Genomic DNA, 14201 nt, shown 5'->3' on the forward strand with positions numbered 1-14201 from the left:
AACAAGTCTGTGTCTAAATGGATAAAGCAGAGTTTATTTCTGAGCAATGAAGATCTTTAACATGGCAACTTCAGGTAAACAAATCCCTTCCTTGCCTTAGAAGCTGATAGATAGGACCCTTTGTGGACGACACTTGTTCCATTGTCTTTGTCTTTCCACTAAAACCCAGGAGTCGAGTTGTGGCAACTATCTGGTGGATTTGAAGTGTTTAGGCTAATCCATACTGTCAGACACAGAATAAGCACTCAACTACTTCTGATTGCTTAAAATACTTAGAATTCTGAATTACAATCTGCTGTTATATAGACAACTCTTGCCTTTCCAGTGCTTTACTTACAAGGGGGAAATCTTGGTGCAAAGAATTACATACTATTTATATGTATTGTGTATTATAATTGACTTAATATTATTTCTTTAAAAGTCATAATATAAACTCTGAATGACATTTATCCAGTAAAATTCTAGAAAGCTTCCTAAGCACAAGATTATATAGACTGTTCTCATTTCACTGCTCTCTTCTGATTTGTAATAGACAATTCTTCAATACTACACACTAGGTTTACTTGCAGTGTCACTGAATACAAACAACCTATTCATTTCTCATGACATTGTTATTCTAATTAATAAAAAGTCACCCAGGTGCAATGCGTGATGGGAGTCACTCACAAACTAATAAATAAACACGTTTCCAAAAGACAATGACTTATAAAAATAATGCCTCAATAAAAAAAATAAAATAAAATAAAAACTGAGACAGAGAATTGTCCAAAGACTGCTTGTTGGATTGTTGGTTTATAAGCAAACAAATAGAAAAATGACAGAAAATTCCAACTGGAGGGAGACAAAGCAGTTAGATAGAAGTATACAGCAATAAATAAAAGACCCAGTTAAGGGTAATTAAAAAAAAAAACCTTGAGAAGGTGATAAGCTCACTGAATATCCTTCTGAAAGAAAAAAAGAGAGAAGCAGGAACTTGGGATTGAAATAATATCTTGTGGCTTTGCAAAGCTTTTTATCCAAGGACCCATCCGCTTTAGAAAAACAAACTCATTAATTTTCCACACACCCTTTTGATTCAGGGCAAGTGTAATGTTATTACAACTTTTTGTAGATAGGAAGCACAGAGAAGACCCCTGGCTCAGGCTCAGCAGTCAACAATGTGCAGACCCCCCTGTCCCAAGGCACTTCTCCCACAACCCTCCTACCTGGCCATCTAGCCTGGATGAGCTGCACCCAGGGGCCACACAGATGATAAATACCATAATACTCAGTATTTAGTACCTTTCTTCCAGGGTGCTTCATAGACATTACCTCATTAATCTTCATAACAACTTTAAAGAAAGGAGAGGAAATGGTCTCCACCCTCATTTAAGGAAGGGGTAGCAATTCTTTATGGCCACAACACAATTCAATGTTGTGGCTAAAATGGAGCCACATTCCCCAAACCATCAGGTCAGGGCATCACCTGCCACTTTGGAAGGGTAGCTCTTTGGGGGCCACAAAGGAAGATAGTTCCCAATGTTGGCAGATGTGGGGAAGTAGACCAGATGAATATTACCACTCATTCTACCAAATGCAACAACAACAACAACAAAAAAAAAAACTCTGTTCTCCTGTTGGTAAAACAAATGTTATGGAGGGTCTTCCAGGAGCTCCATGTTAGAAGAGGCAAATAAAGGAAATTGGGGGAAGCAAGGAAGAAGAACCCATAAATCAGGCAAGAACATTTCACTCATATAGTTCACATTCACTCACTCAATAAACAGAGAGCTTTCAGACGCTGCAGGTGGAGGACTCAAAATACAAATCAGACCTCCCCTTCCAGATGAGTCTGATAAGATAATCAAGTTTTTTTTTTTCAAATTGGAACATAAAGTGATACATATGAAATAAAATCCTGCCCCATGTTATGGAAGCACAAAATAAAAACGTTTGAGTCAGACAGACGTGCGGTAGGTTCATTCTCACAGTGACCAAGCACAGAGCAGAAAGGGGAAGCGTTGGCCACCTCTTTGGATGCACTTGGTTTTCAAAGCAAGTCTAACTGGGTTCATCAAGCCCAGGTGATGGGAGCCCTACTAAGAAAATCCAAAGTTCAGGAGACACAGGTTAACTTCTCCACTCTTTGCTCCGAACTTCCTGCCTTACCTGGCAAGACTAAACCAGGAAACCTCGAGTTAACACCAAGATTAATAGTGGAATGGTGAACCAAACCACTTCCCCACACTTTCATAAAGGGAACACGAGGCACTCAATACAGAACCTGGTTTCCTACCCAGGACTTTTGGGCATCTTGCTGCAGTGTGAAGACACCCTTGGGTTCCCAGTTGGCATTAGGACAAATAGGTGCAGCAAACATCTGCAGGTCCGTGTGCACATCTGACTAAACATTCCCTATGTGAGGGTTTGTTTAATTGTGTTATGTATTTCTCAAACATGTTGCACCACAAATTATCTCATTTTGATCTTTACAACATGCCTGTGAGTACACAGGCACGTAATGCTATGTCTACTGATGACTAAAGAATACGAAGCTCGGAGAGTTCAAAGCTTTGTCTGGGTTAAAACAGAAAACTATGGAAAGCCAGACTCCACACAGGGCTTCCTGACTCCCTCCCTGTCCAGACATTTCCTCAGACCTCCTAATGAGACTGAGCCCAGAGTCTGCAAAGACTGATGGATAAGATCTCTGGTTGACCAAAAAGAGGTGATATCTATGAGAAAGCAGAGCATACTTGAGGTGTTCCAGCAAGTTCTCAGGTGTGTCAAGCATGGAAGACTTAAGAAATATTCAAAGGGAGCTCACAGGTGCAGCCTAGCCATACCCTGTCAACTTTCAGACTCTCCTTCCGGGTGTTGGTGGGCACAGGAAGCCAGCTCTGCCGGTTCTAGTTCCTATGATTGGTCTCAGTGTGTGTGCATGTGTGAATACCACCAAAACCAGACAGTGCTATCTTTAATTGAGAATGGTAATAGCTCTTGGAGAAAATTCCATGACACTCACCAATATTTTCTTAAAGATGTGCTCAAACTAACATACATCTGTGTAAGGTGAAGAAAGAACAGCTTTCAGGAGACAATGTGAAAACAACTTTATTGCTGAAGTTCCCTCTAATTGTACTTTGCAGATTTGATTCTAATAAACAAAATAAATCCTCCTCTGTCAGTTTAACCCCAAGCACAAAAATTGAAAATTTCAAACGTGTACTATGAGTAATGAACTGACTTTCCAGTAAGTGTGTCTTTCCCAAAGTCCCTACAGGTCGATGTTAGGTCTCTAGAGTCTTGGCATCCTGGTCTTCAGCCTCCATTTCTGCCCTTCCTCCAGTTCCTCATTGCCAGTATTCCTACCTCAGCCCTTGTCATGTGCAATTTAAAAATGATCTCACAAATTTTCCTTGATGCAGTCCCAGTAAGTTTGTGTGACAAGCATTCCTCTAAAGTGTCATTCATGTTGTATTGTAATTCATCTATATTTAGACCCATCTCTTATTTGCACGATAAACTGGATCTCAATCGTCTTTGTACCTCTGGTGCCTGAAACTGTGTATGACATGGAGTTCTTTTCTTTCTTTTCTTTTTCAAAGCAATGGGAGTAGGAGGAGAAGAAGAAAGGAAGAGAAGGAAGAGATATAGTGATGTTATCTCTGGTTTACGAGCAAATACAAAGTACTTAGATAGCCTGATCTTGGTGGTCACACAACTGGGTAGTAGCAGACCCAGCTCTAATCACAAACTCTCAGGCCCAGAGTTCCATGATTCCAATCCCAGACGTTACTGCTAGCTGACATTTAAATGATGGCAGAATTGTCTCTCACAGTAACTGGCATAAAGAATGGGTAGCTTATCAGATTTCCCTTTTCATCTCCTCTGTGACTTTCCGTTGGTAGAAAGAAGGGTCTTCCCACTCTGGACCTAGTCCACCCCTCTCATCTCAGGTCAATCATCTGTTTGCCTATGTATCCCTCATAAAGACCTTCAATACCCAGAGTCAGGACTTAGCATTCAGTTAGTGCAGAGTAAATGGATGAATAAGGAGATCGAAGGAAGAAAGCAGAAATGGAAAACACAGTGTACCTTTTAGTTTATTTATCAAGCAAGCATATGTATGACAACATCTAAGCCACTATTTATGAAATATGCTACTGAGAAACTCAGGAGAAAAATACCATGCATTGTTTAGTAGAGAGAAGCATACATTTAAACTAATGCTATATGTCATTTAAGAATAAAATACTTCTTTAGAAGATAACAAAAGCAGAGATATGAAGAGCAAACCCTCAAGGCTTAAAGTAAGCAGGAGTTAGAGATGGTTGTGCCTTTGTTGCCATGGGTGACACAGGCCAAGCATTGAAACCCACTCTCCTCCCATGCACATGCATTCCACCACAGGTGACACCTGGATCCCAGGAGAGGGGTTAATATTCAATCATAAGCTTCCTCAGAGGAGATAATACAAGGCTCTGCAGGTCAGAAAGCACAGGTGAAAGCCATGGTTTCCAGGCCCTTGAATTTCAAGGCCAAGAAAATATTCATTAGGAAAAAAAAAAAAACAGCTTCTGACATAAGGTAACAGATAGTTTTTTTTTAAATTCTAAATTAAATGTTATTTTATTGTGTCACTGTGGTAAGAAATTTGAAAGGACCTCAGCTTATTTTTATATTTTTAAGAAATAACTTGTGTAACTTTCTGAAATTCTTTCTCTGGCCTCAATTTCCAGTTTTGTTGCAGACAGATGCAAAACTCCTCAGGGACCCCGGCCAGTCTCTGCAGATGGAAGCTTCATGGTCAGACAGGCATTAAAGGACTATTGCCCTCAACATCATACCCATGGTGTTAACTAAGGGCACGTGAAGCCTTAAGCAATCAGAAGTAATGCTATGTAGTCAGGACTGAGTGAGTACTACAAAGACAGAGACTCTAGGATTCATTTTCTCTAGAGTATGAGAACAACTGTTGAATAATTGAGCCTAGTGACGATAGGACTGTGAACAATGGAGTAGGGATCTCTTTGTAACTGTCACCAGCATGATACCCAGCACCAGGGTTCACCCAACCCTCACACTGAGTCTGTGCTCAGGAGCATTAAGCCTGTGGCCGAGGGAAGAGAGCCTCAATTATCTAGGACAGTATGCTGTGGATAGTCCCATTTGACATATACTGTGATCAGATTAGCAAGAAAGTGCATTTCTAGGAAACAGGACACAGAGCCATGGAAAACAGAATGATGGTTAAATTCAATCTCTTTCCTGCTCTCTCTTTTTGCTGCTTAAGTGTGCCAAGCTTGAGCATCCTCGGGATCTTCTCATTGTAGCTCTTTCCACATGGAGATATTGAACCCCATCACTTAGGGATGGGCTCCCAGATTTTTAGATCTCAGCTTCAATGCTGTGTCCACAGAGAGGCCTGTCTGAAAACAGGCAGTGGTCACCTACTCTCACCTCACTGTATTTGACTTCTCCACATAGTATCAATCAGTAATTGAGATCTATTACGGTTGGTCTATTTTCTGATTGGCCGTCTCTACCCATTAGGCAGAGGGCAAACTCGATAAGAGCAAGGACTTTGTCAACATCATCACCACCCTATCATTCCTGGTGCATGGTACATGGTCGATGTTCAATAAATATGTGTGAAACAACATGATCAACTAGTCCAGTAGAACTCCACTTTAAGGAAGAATGGTTCAGATGGGCAAAATTATCTGAACACGCCACTACTTTGTGGCCACATGGCAAAAAGGGAAAAGATGAGTCAGAGGATTGTTTTCTCACCCAAATTCTTTTCCATGGTTTTCTGTTGATTTTACTCTGATTTTGACTGTATGGTTCAGAAAAGAGGTCATTAGAGAAAAATGAAATTCTAAAGGGGGTATGGACAAATTTGCATATAATTTGTCTTAATCCACTGGGATTATTCTGCCTTTCAAGTCCTGGTCAGAGTTAAAGAACAGACACAGTCACCTACATATTATAAATTAAGGGATGATAATAAAATACTCTCACCTGAAATACTGCCTCAAAAGCCTATTAGAGTGTAAATTATTCCATTAAAAACTTGATGCATTGACTTTCTTCCTCTTCTTTCTTTTTTTTTATTCATTATTTTTAGATATAAATGATCGTAGAGTATATTTTGACATATTATACATTCATGGAGTATAACTTAGGATCCCATTCTTGTGGTTGTACATGATGTGGAGTTTCACTGGTCATATCTTTTTTCAAAAAATATTTTTTTAGTTGTAGACAGACACAATATCTTTATTTTTATTTATTTATTTTTACGTGGTGCTGGGGATTGAACCCAGGATCTCATACATGCGAGGCAAGCGCTCTACCACTGAGCTACAACCCCAGCCCATCAGTGGTCATATCTTTATACGTGGATGCATTGACTTTTTAGATGTTTCTAGTCAAAGTGAATTTCCCCTGAACACTGTTAATTGATTAAGTCAATCCCATTTCCTGTTCCTTTCTCTTTTCCACTTTTTAGAGGCTGAAAAAAAAAAAAAGAAAGAAAGAAAAAAGGAGATTCCTAGCACCTATGCATCCATAGGTATCATACAATGACCTAGCATTAGCACAAGTGAAGTCCACAGAAAGACTTTGAAGAAATCTTACTTTCCTAATGAAGGGACAGACATTAAAGCTTCCTTCCTTTCCTGTGTCTTTCTGCCTTGAATATGTACTCGATAGCTGGAGATTTAGCAGTTATCTTTGTAACTATGAAAAAAATATCAACAAGATCTCTGAGACATGGGTCTGATACTGAGACACTGAAATACCACCAGTAGCTTCCCACCTCTAGAGTTTTAATATGTGAGAAAAACACATTTTTGTTTGCATAAGCCACGGTGAGTTAGATTCCTCTTTATATGCAGCCAAGAGATTTCCTTTCTGACATAAAATTTTAAAAAATAACTAAATTTTCCCCTGCAAAGAGCCAGGGTAATTAATATGCTGGCCTCACTTTTCTAACTGCCTTCAATTCCCTACCCCTAGTTCTCCAGAGGCCAGAGGGTAAACAAGCTCTCTGGTGGATGGTCAATCCTCAGGGGCCCAGAGCAGAGTGGAGAAAGAAGGAAGGGGATCTGGAGAGCTACACAGAAATCAGCCGTGCCAACCAGCATTCTTATCTCAATAACAACGCCCTTATGGCAAATGAAATAGAAAACCCAATGCCAGCACTCAGATCATAGAGCAGAACTTCTCCACTCGAACACTGGAGGAAGCCCAATGCCTCATCTTCTCCACCCCCTCTTCCTTTTATGGCAGCCACTTACCACCTCCCAGATTTCCAAGTCACCTTTGCTGAATTCTAGGGATGCTTGAAATATAAGTTGACAACCCATTGATGTATAGCACTATCAGATAAAATACCCAGCAGCCTCCAGTTAAACTTGAATCACAGATACACAGAGAATAATATTGCATTGGACACGCTTCAACTGAAATTTTATTTGTTGTATATCTTATATCAGAGTTTAACTGGGCATGCAGTTATGTTCATTATTTGCTAAATCCGACTACCCTATGAACTCATAACATTATTTAGTACCAATTTTAATGGAGAGGATACAAGGGAGTGAAGTTTTTATACAGGGGAGATATAAAGCCTAGAAGTGCTGAAAGTGGAAGAGAAATAGAGAAAGTAACCCTGGAAGGCTTGGAAATGGAATTTACCTAGTTCACAGTTTGTTTCAAGACTGGCTTTGGGAAGATCCTGCCCCTTGTCCTTCAGAAGAGCATCTTTTGGATGTCTCTGGATGTCCACCTAGGTAGAGTCCACGTGCCTTTTCAAAAGTCAAGGCTGCTGAGCCACCCACTGAGAGGAGGAAGAGGGAGAGGAAGCATCACTATCGATGATGTCCTCAAATCCTGGCTTCTCAACTCCCAATCTGGGACATTTGGCTGTTTTCAGAGGCAGAAAATGTTTCTCATCCAATTAAATAAAATGAAGCAGAAGCCGGTGGAACACTTCCAGTTAAATACTTGCTCCTCTTATCTTCTCCTTCACACCCTTCCCTCATTAGCACAACTGAGCGCATCAAGCCCACTCTCCGTTTCTAATAAAGATGTTCCCACTGTATTCCTAATGAAAATGGCGCGCAGATAATAGCCCCTTCCTTAGGAACGCGATGAGTGACACGGAATCCCCAGAGTTGCCTGGAAGAGATGGCACGCTGGCCAGTCCCCCCCCGCCCCAGGAGTGCCTGGTTAAGGTGAGGAGAAGGGAGGGGGATTCGGAGCATTTAAAGATTCCTTTATTAGAAACTCAGTTCGGTAGAAACTGTGTGATCCTGATTTATATAATATTTTAAAAGAATCAGAGAGAAGTCAGGTTCAGAGCCTTATTAGAAGTGAAATCCACACACAGCCCCATCAGGGTCTCGAGTGTGTATCTTTAGAGAGACCTAATTGGCCCTGCTTGTCACGTTGCAAACTGAAGCAAAGACTGAGATGCATTGATTCAAAAAAGGAAAATAAATTGGAACACGCAACCAAAAGTGTTGCTCATATTTATGAGCAATGAGGTTTATTATCAGAAAAGCCAAACCTGAAATACTAAGTGACTCTGTTACTTGCAAAACAAAATGTTACCTGTGCAGGAAAATAGACGCCGACTCCTTATAGAATTAATGATTCATTTACAAGTGGATATTTTAAATCCAACAATCAAAACGATTGGGCCATATGTGGGAGGCAGAAGCACGTGAAACCACCTCCATTTTATCCTGTTTTTAGAACAGGAGATGAAATCACTCAGGGAAGTGAGAGAAAGACCGAGTACCTCATTTGGTGTCGTTTTCTTTTGACTCCTAGTTCAACGTCTGTTTCGAATAAATAGACATTGAAATATTTTCCTGATACCATGAAATAATCACTTCAAAAATTATTAAAAGTATATTTCATTTTTGGTTATATATAATATATACAGTATTATACACATATAAGATACATGTTGCAATATATCTTATATGAATCAGCATTAGTATATATAATATTATGTTACATATAACACACATCCAGAGAACTCCCAAAATTCCCAAATTAACCAAGAGTTTTAAGTGGTGACATTCACCTTAAACTGATCCCACCAGTCAAGTCCATTCGGCTTTTTAATGCCTTAATGTGAAAACGATGTTCTCCTCTTTTTATTTTAGCACATGTATTTCTATTCCGAAATAGATACAGTTTAGTTAAGCTAACTTCCTGTGCCCTGCTGTGGGTCTGTGTGATGAGAACTATTTTACCCAAACTTAACGCAATTACCCTGCTGCTGGTCATGCAAGGCTGGAGTAAACAAAAACATTAAGGGGAGTTAGGATGTTATTAGCCAAGTGTTTGCCTCCATTTCTGGGTATGTGTTGAGGCAGCCACCCAACCTGAAAAGGATCAAATGTGTTCAGGCACATTTCTTCAACCCGAAGACTTCAATATTCAATGACTTAAAAGTCTTTTTGACATTGTTTTTGGATATAAAAAACAAGGAGTTCCCCTTTACTATTACATAAACTGTATAATACCGCTGAACGCCTTGGATGTGACTGCAAGATGATATAAACACCTTTCTAAAGAGCAACAAAAATCAGGATCTTGTATTTGCAATCACTATAATAATATCAGATTTATTTGCTTTCCTCTCAAATCCATTCAACCAAATTTCGTGAGCAGCCAACTACGTGTAAGCCATCATGCAAGGATCTTAGGAGACTCAAGAATGCAGAAGAGTACACATCTGAACCTTTATGAAATATTGACCTTCACAGACATTCACTGATTCACTCAGCATTCCTAGAGTGCCTGCCATGTGCTAATCCCAAGCAAACAGAGGCATTGAATGTTCCTCTTACATCAAAAATGTAAATACACTGAAGCCCTGGGACAAACTAGAGGCCCCAAGAATTCTCCTGTCTTTCCAAGTACTGAAAGCACCAAATTCCTGTTCTGCTTAAGGTATCTACAGCAGTTTTCTTTCTTTTTTTTTTTCCCTGAGTCCTGACTGATACAAATGTGTTTTATTATATCCTAATTTGATACATAGGAATGAAATACACACAATCCTCTATGTCATTAAGCAGAATATTGTATTAACTAGAAAAGCTGAACGAACACATTTATTCTCTTCTCTGTATCACACAGACATTCATCTTTTTTCCAATAAGCCATATTTCTTCATACCTCCTTGTTTTTGAACACACCAATCTTCCACCAGGTGGTATGCCCTCTGGCCTAACCCCATTTTCTCGTGTTGGAATTTTGTTTTTCAAGAAGCCATGTCTGATCCTGGCCCGTCACAGAGCCCGTGGCTGCAGTGCCATTGATCTGTGTGCTTACGTGGCACTCTTTTTGAACTCCACATCATGCTGAGAGAAGCATTGCAAACTCGAAATTATGTTTTCTGAAAAGTGAAAGGAATCCATTGATGTAGTAATTGAATCTCACACCCAATACCTGGTACTGGGGCCAAAACCCTTCCCCTGTACCTCTGGAAAGGACTGTTGGCTTGGTGGAGACAAGACAGGAGAGCTTCAGCAGCCAGAGGTCGGGAGGTCAAGAGGCGACAGGGGAGGGCCCGATGGGGGGGTTAGAGTGAGGCAGCGTTCCTCCTAGCTCAGCCACCCAGAACTCCAGCAGTGGGAAGACTGCTTCTCCCTGAGGTTTAGAGTGAAAAATCCTGAGACTGGGGGTGCAGTCTGCCCCAGCCGAACCAGAGACTGTTCCCCTCATTAAATGGATCTAAAAGGAAAGTTGCCCTGAGTTTATCCAGCGTTCGCAGAGAGCCAAATCCAGAACCACCTTGTGATGATGGCGCAGCAGTGCCAACGTGACTGGAAACCCAGATCTGTGAGTTCTCAGCTAGGTCAGCGTAAACCTACCTAAAGCCCAGCTAAAGACTTACCTGAGCCTACTGAACTCGTGGAAAATCATAAAGGGAGAGCATTTTGCTGGAGGAACAGAAGTTGGAGAGGCTAGAGAGAGCCCAACTCTCCCCAACCCCGTGAGTCCTGCAGTTGGCACAGACCAGCAACAACAGGTCAGGAGGTTGAAAGGGTGGGTATGAGGACATGTAGTTCTCCACTTACTGGCTGACCAGTCCAGGCACCTGCTTGGTCCCAGCCTGGTCCTTGGGTCCCCAGGCTCCTGGTTCCTGCAAGGTCCAGCACCAGCCTGGCACATGCACCCTGGCCACCCAGCCCCTAAGCCCCATATCTCACAGCCCTCAACCTGGCCCATGGCTCTGCCTGTCACATGGCCCAGCCTGTCACTGCCAGACCTGCCTGGTGCAGCCCACAGCTTCACCACCGGCTAGTAAGGCCCATTGCCTAGCCCTGATCTGCCTCACCCAGGCCAGATAGGACCGCCAGACATAATGGCCACTTCACCACCCAGCCACAGCCAAGCCTGCCGGACCCAGCCAGGCCCTTGGCCATCCTGCCTGGCTCACCCACACCAATCTCCCAGGAACAGAATTAGGAAGTCTTAAACCCCAACCTTCAACTCGGTGAGTGACAAGATAAAAATGAACAATTTAATAGTTCATGGCCCATACTCCCACGTTTAGTTCAACAAGAAACAAAAAGATAATGAGTTGGGCACACACCACAAACACATATGCTCACTGATTATTTTATCCACCATAGTGAAAACAACTCCTTAATTTCTTAATTTTTCACCAAGATATTCTCTCTCTCTCTCTCTCTCTCTCTCTCTCTCTCTCTCTCTCCTCTCTCTCTCTCTCTCTCTCTCTCTCTCTCTCTCTCTCTCTGCTTTTGTTTTGTTTTATTTTGCTTTTGGTTTTTTACATTTGGTTTATGCTTTACTAGAATGTGTACTGATTGATTCAAGGACTCCTATACATATTTGTTTCTTTTTCCTCATTTTTAGCCTTTTTTTTGAAGGTGTTATTTTCCCATGCTCTATATTTTGAAGGTTAGGGTTTTTTATTAGCACATTTTGATTTTGTTCTGTATAGTCTTTGCCACTTCTCTATTTCCCTTGTCTACCTCTCTCTTTTTCCTATTGCTGACAGCCAAATTCCATTCTCTTTCTCCTCCATTATTTTCTTAGTTCTATTTTTTCTTCCCCTTTCTCATAAGTAACATATCCTAAATTACCACAGCATCTTCCCTATTACCCTGTGAAATTGCAGACACTTTTCGATCCTGTCACTTCTTCTTTCTTCATACTCAACTCTAGCATTAACACCTCTTAATATAATTGATATATATAATGTCTGCCCCTACCACCAAGGTCACAGCAATAATTAATAAGGAGAATCACAGACAACACCTATTGTTTGAAATCATGTCAGATATAATCATGATTATTTTCTCTTTTTTACTGATGGAAATTGATGATCCTACTATTTCTGCATATTGTACCAGTTAACACTGTAGATATCAAAATTGGAACTAAGTGCCTTGACTACTGCTATATATTGTTGGCATAGATTGTTATCATTGGACTCCCCCCAGATCTGTAAAGTGCTAGTAACATAGAGGGGCACTGTAAATCATAAGGTAGAAACTCTACAGCTTCAGATCATCCAGATAGATGGGTAGACACATAAATAATATGAAAAAGCAAGGTAACAAACCATACCAAACAACACAGAATACCTCAACCACAGACTCCATTGACACCACAGTGGAAATAAATGTCAGAGATGGAATTCAGAAAGTTCATTGTTTAATTGATATATGAGGTAAAAGAAATGAAATCAGAGAGAAAATACAAGAACTGAAATATCACTTCAATAAGGAGATACCAATTCTGAAAAAGAATCACTTGGAAATCCTGAAAATGAAGGAATCAATCAACCAAATTAAAAATTGATTGGAAAGCATCACCAGTGAACTAGACCGTTTGGAAGACAGAGTTTCAGGCAATGAAGACCTAATATGTCATCTTGAAAATACAGTTGACCACGGAGAAAGAAAAAAAAATATTGAGACCATGAAAAAAACTTCCAAAAATATGGGATAACATGAAACAATCAGACTTAGAATTTTTTAGAATAAATGAAGGCTCGGAGATACAAATCAAGGGAATGCACAATCTTTTCAATGAAATAATGTCTGAAAATTCCTTAAATCTTTTTTTTTTTTAATTCCTTACATCTTAAGAATGAAATGGAAAATCAAATACAGGAAGTGTATAGGAAATATACAAAAATATACAAAATTACAATGGTTGCACACCAAGTCACGTTATCATGAAAATGCCTAACATGCAGAATAAGTACAATATTTTAAAGGCTGTCAGAGAAAAACGACAGGTCACATTTAGAAGGAAACCAATCCAGATCTCAGCAGATTTCTCAACACAGACCCTCAAAGCTAAGGCTCTGAAAGAAAATGGACGTCAACCAATAATTCTGTATGCAGCAAAATTAAGCTTCAGAATTGACAGTGAAATAAAAACCTTCCATGATAAAAAAAAAAGTTAAAAGTTGTCACAACTAGAAAGCGTGCACTACAAAATATATTCTATAAAATATTTCATGAAGAAGATCTGAAAAATAAAGTGAGAACCAGCAAAGGGAGGAACTATACTAAAACAATAGTTAATCAAAGTAGAAACTACTTCAAAGTTAAAACAAGGAGTAAACCTAAATTTCCAGGAATACAAATCGTATCTAAATAATAATCTCAAACATTAATGGCCTAAACTCATCAATGAAAAGACATAGACTGGCATACTGGTTTAAAAAAAAAAAGACCCAACAAAATGTTGTCTCCAAGAGACTCACCTCATAGTCAAAGACATTCACAGACTGAAGGTAAAAGGATGGAAAGAAAACCATTTCATCCATATGGATCCCATAAGCAAGCATGGACTTCTATCTTCATATCCGATAAGGTGGGCTTCAAGCCAAGGGACAGAGATGAACATTTCAAACTGCTTAAGAGACTTATGCATCAGCAAAACATAACAATCATAAATATTTATGTCCCAAACAATGGAGCATCTACATACATCATAAAACTCTTCTCAATTACAAGAATCAAATAGACCACAAAACAATAATACTGAGTGACTTTAAAACGTCTCTCTCATCACTACATAGATCCTCCAAAGAAAACTAAACAAAGATGCTATAGAACTAAAAGATACAATTAATAATTTAGACCTAACAAACATATATAGAAAATTTCATCCATCAATGAATGAATACACTTTCTTCTCAGCAG

Source organism: Callospermophilus lateralis, chromosome 17 (genome assembly GCF_048772815.1).
Source record: "Callospermophilus lateralis isolate mCalLat2 chromosome 17, mCalLat2.hap1, whole genome shotgun sequence".
NCBI lineage: Eukaryota > Metazoa > Chordata > Mammalia > Rodentia > Sciuridae > Callospermophilus > Callospermophilus lateralis.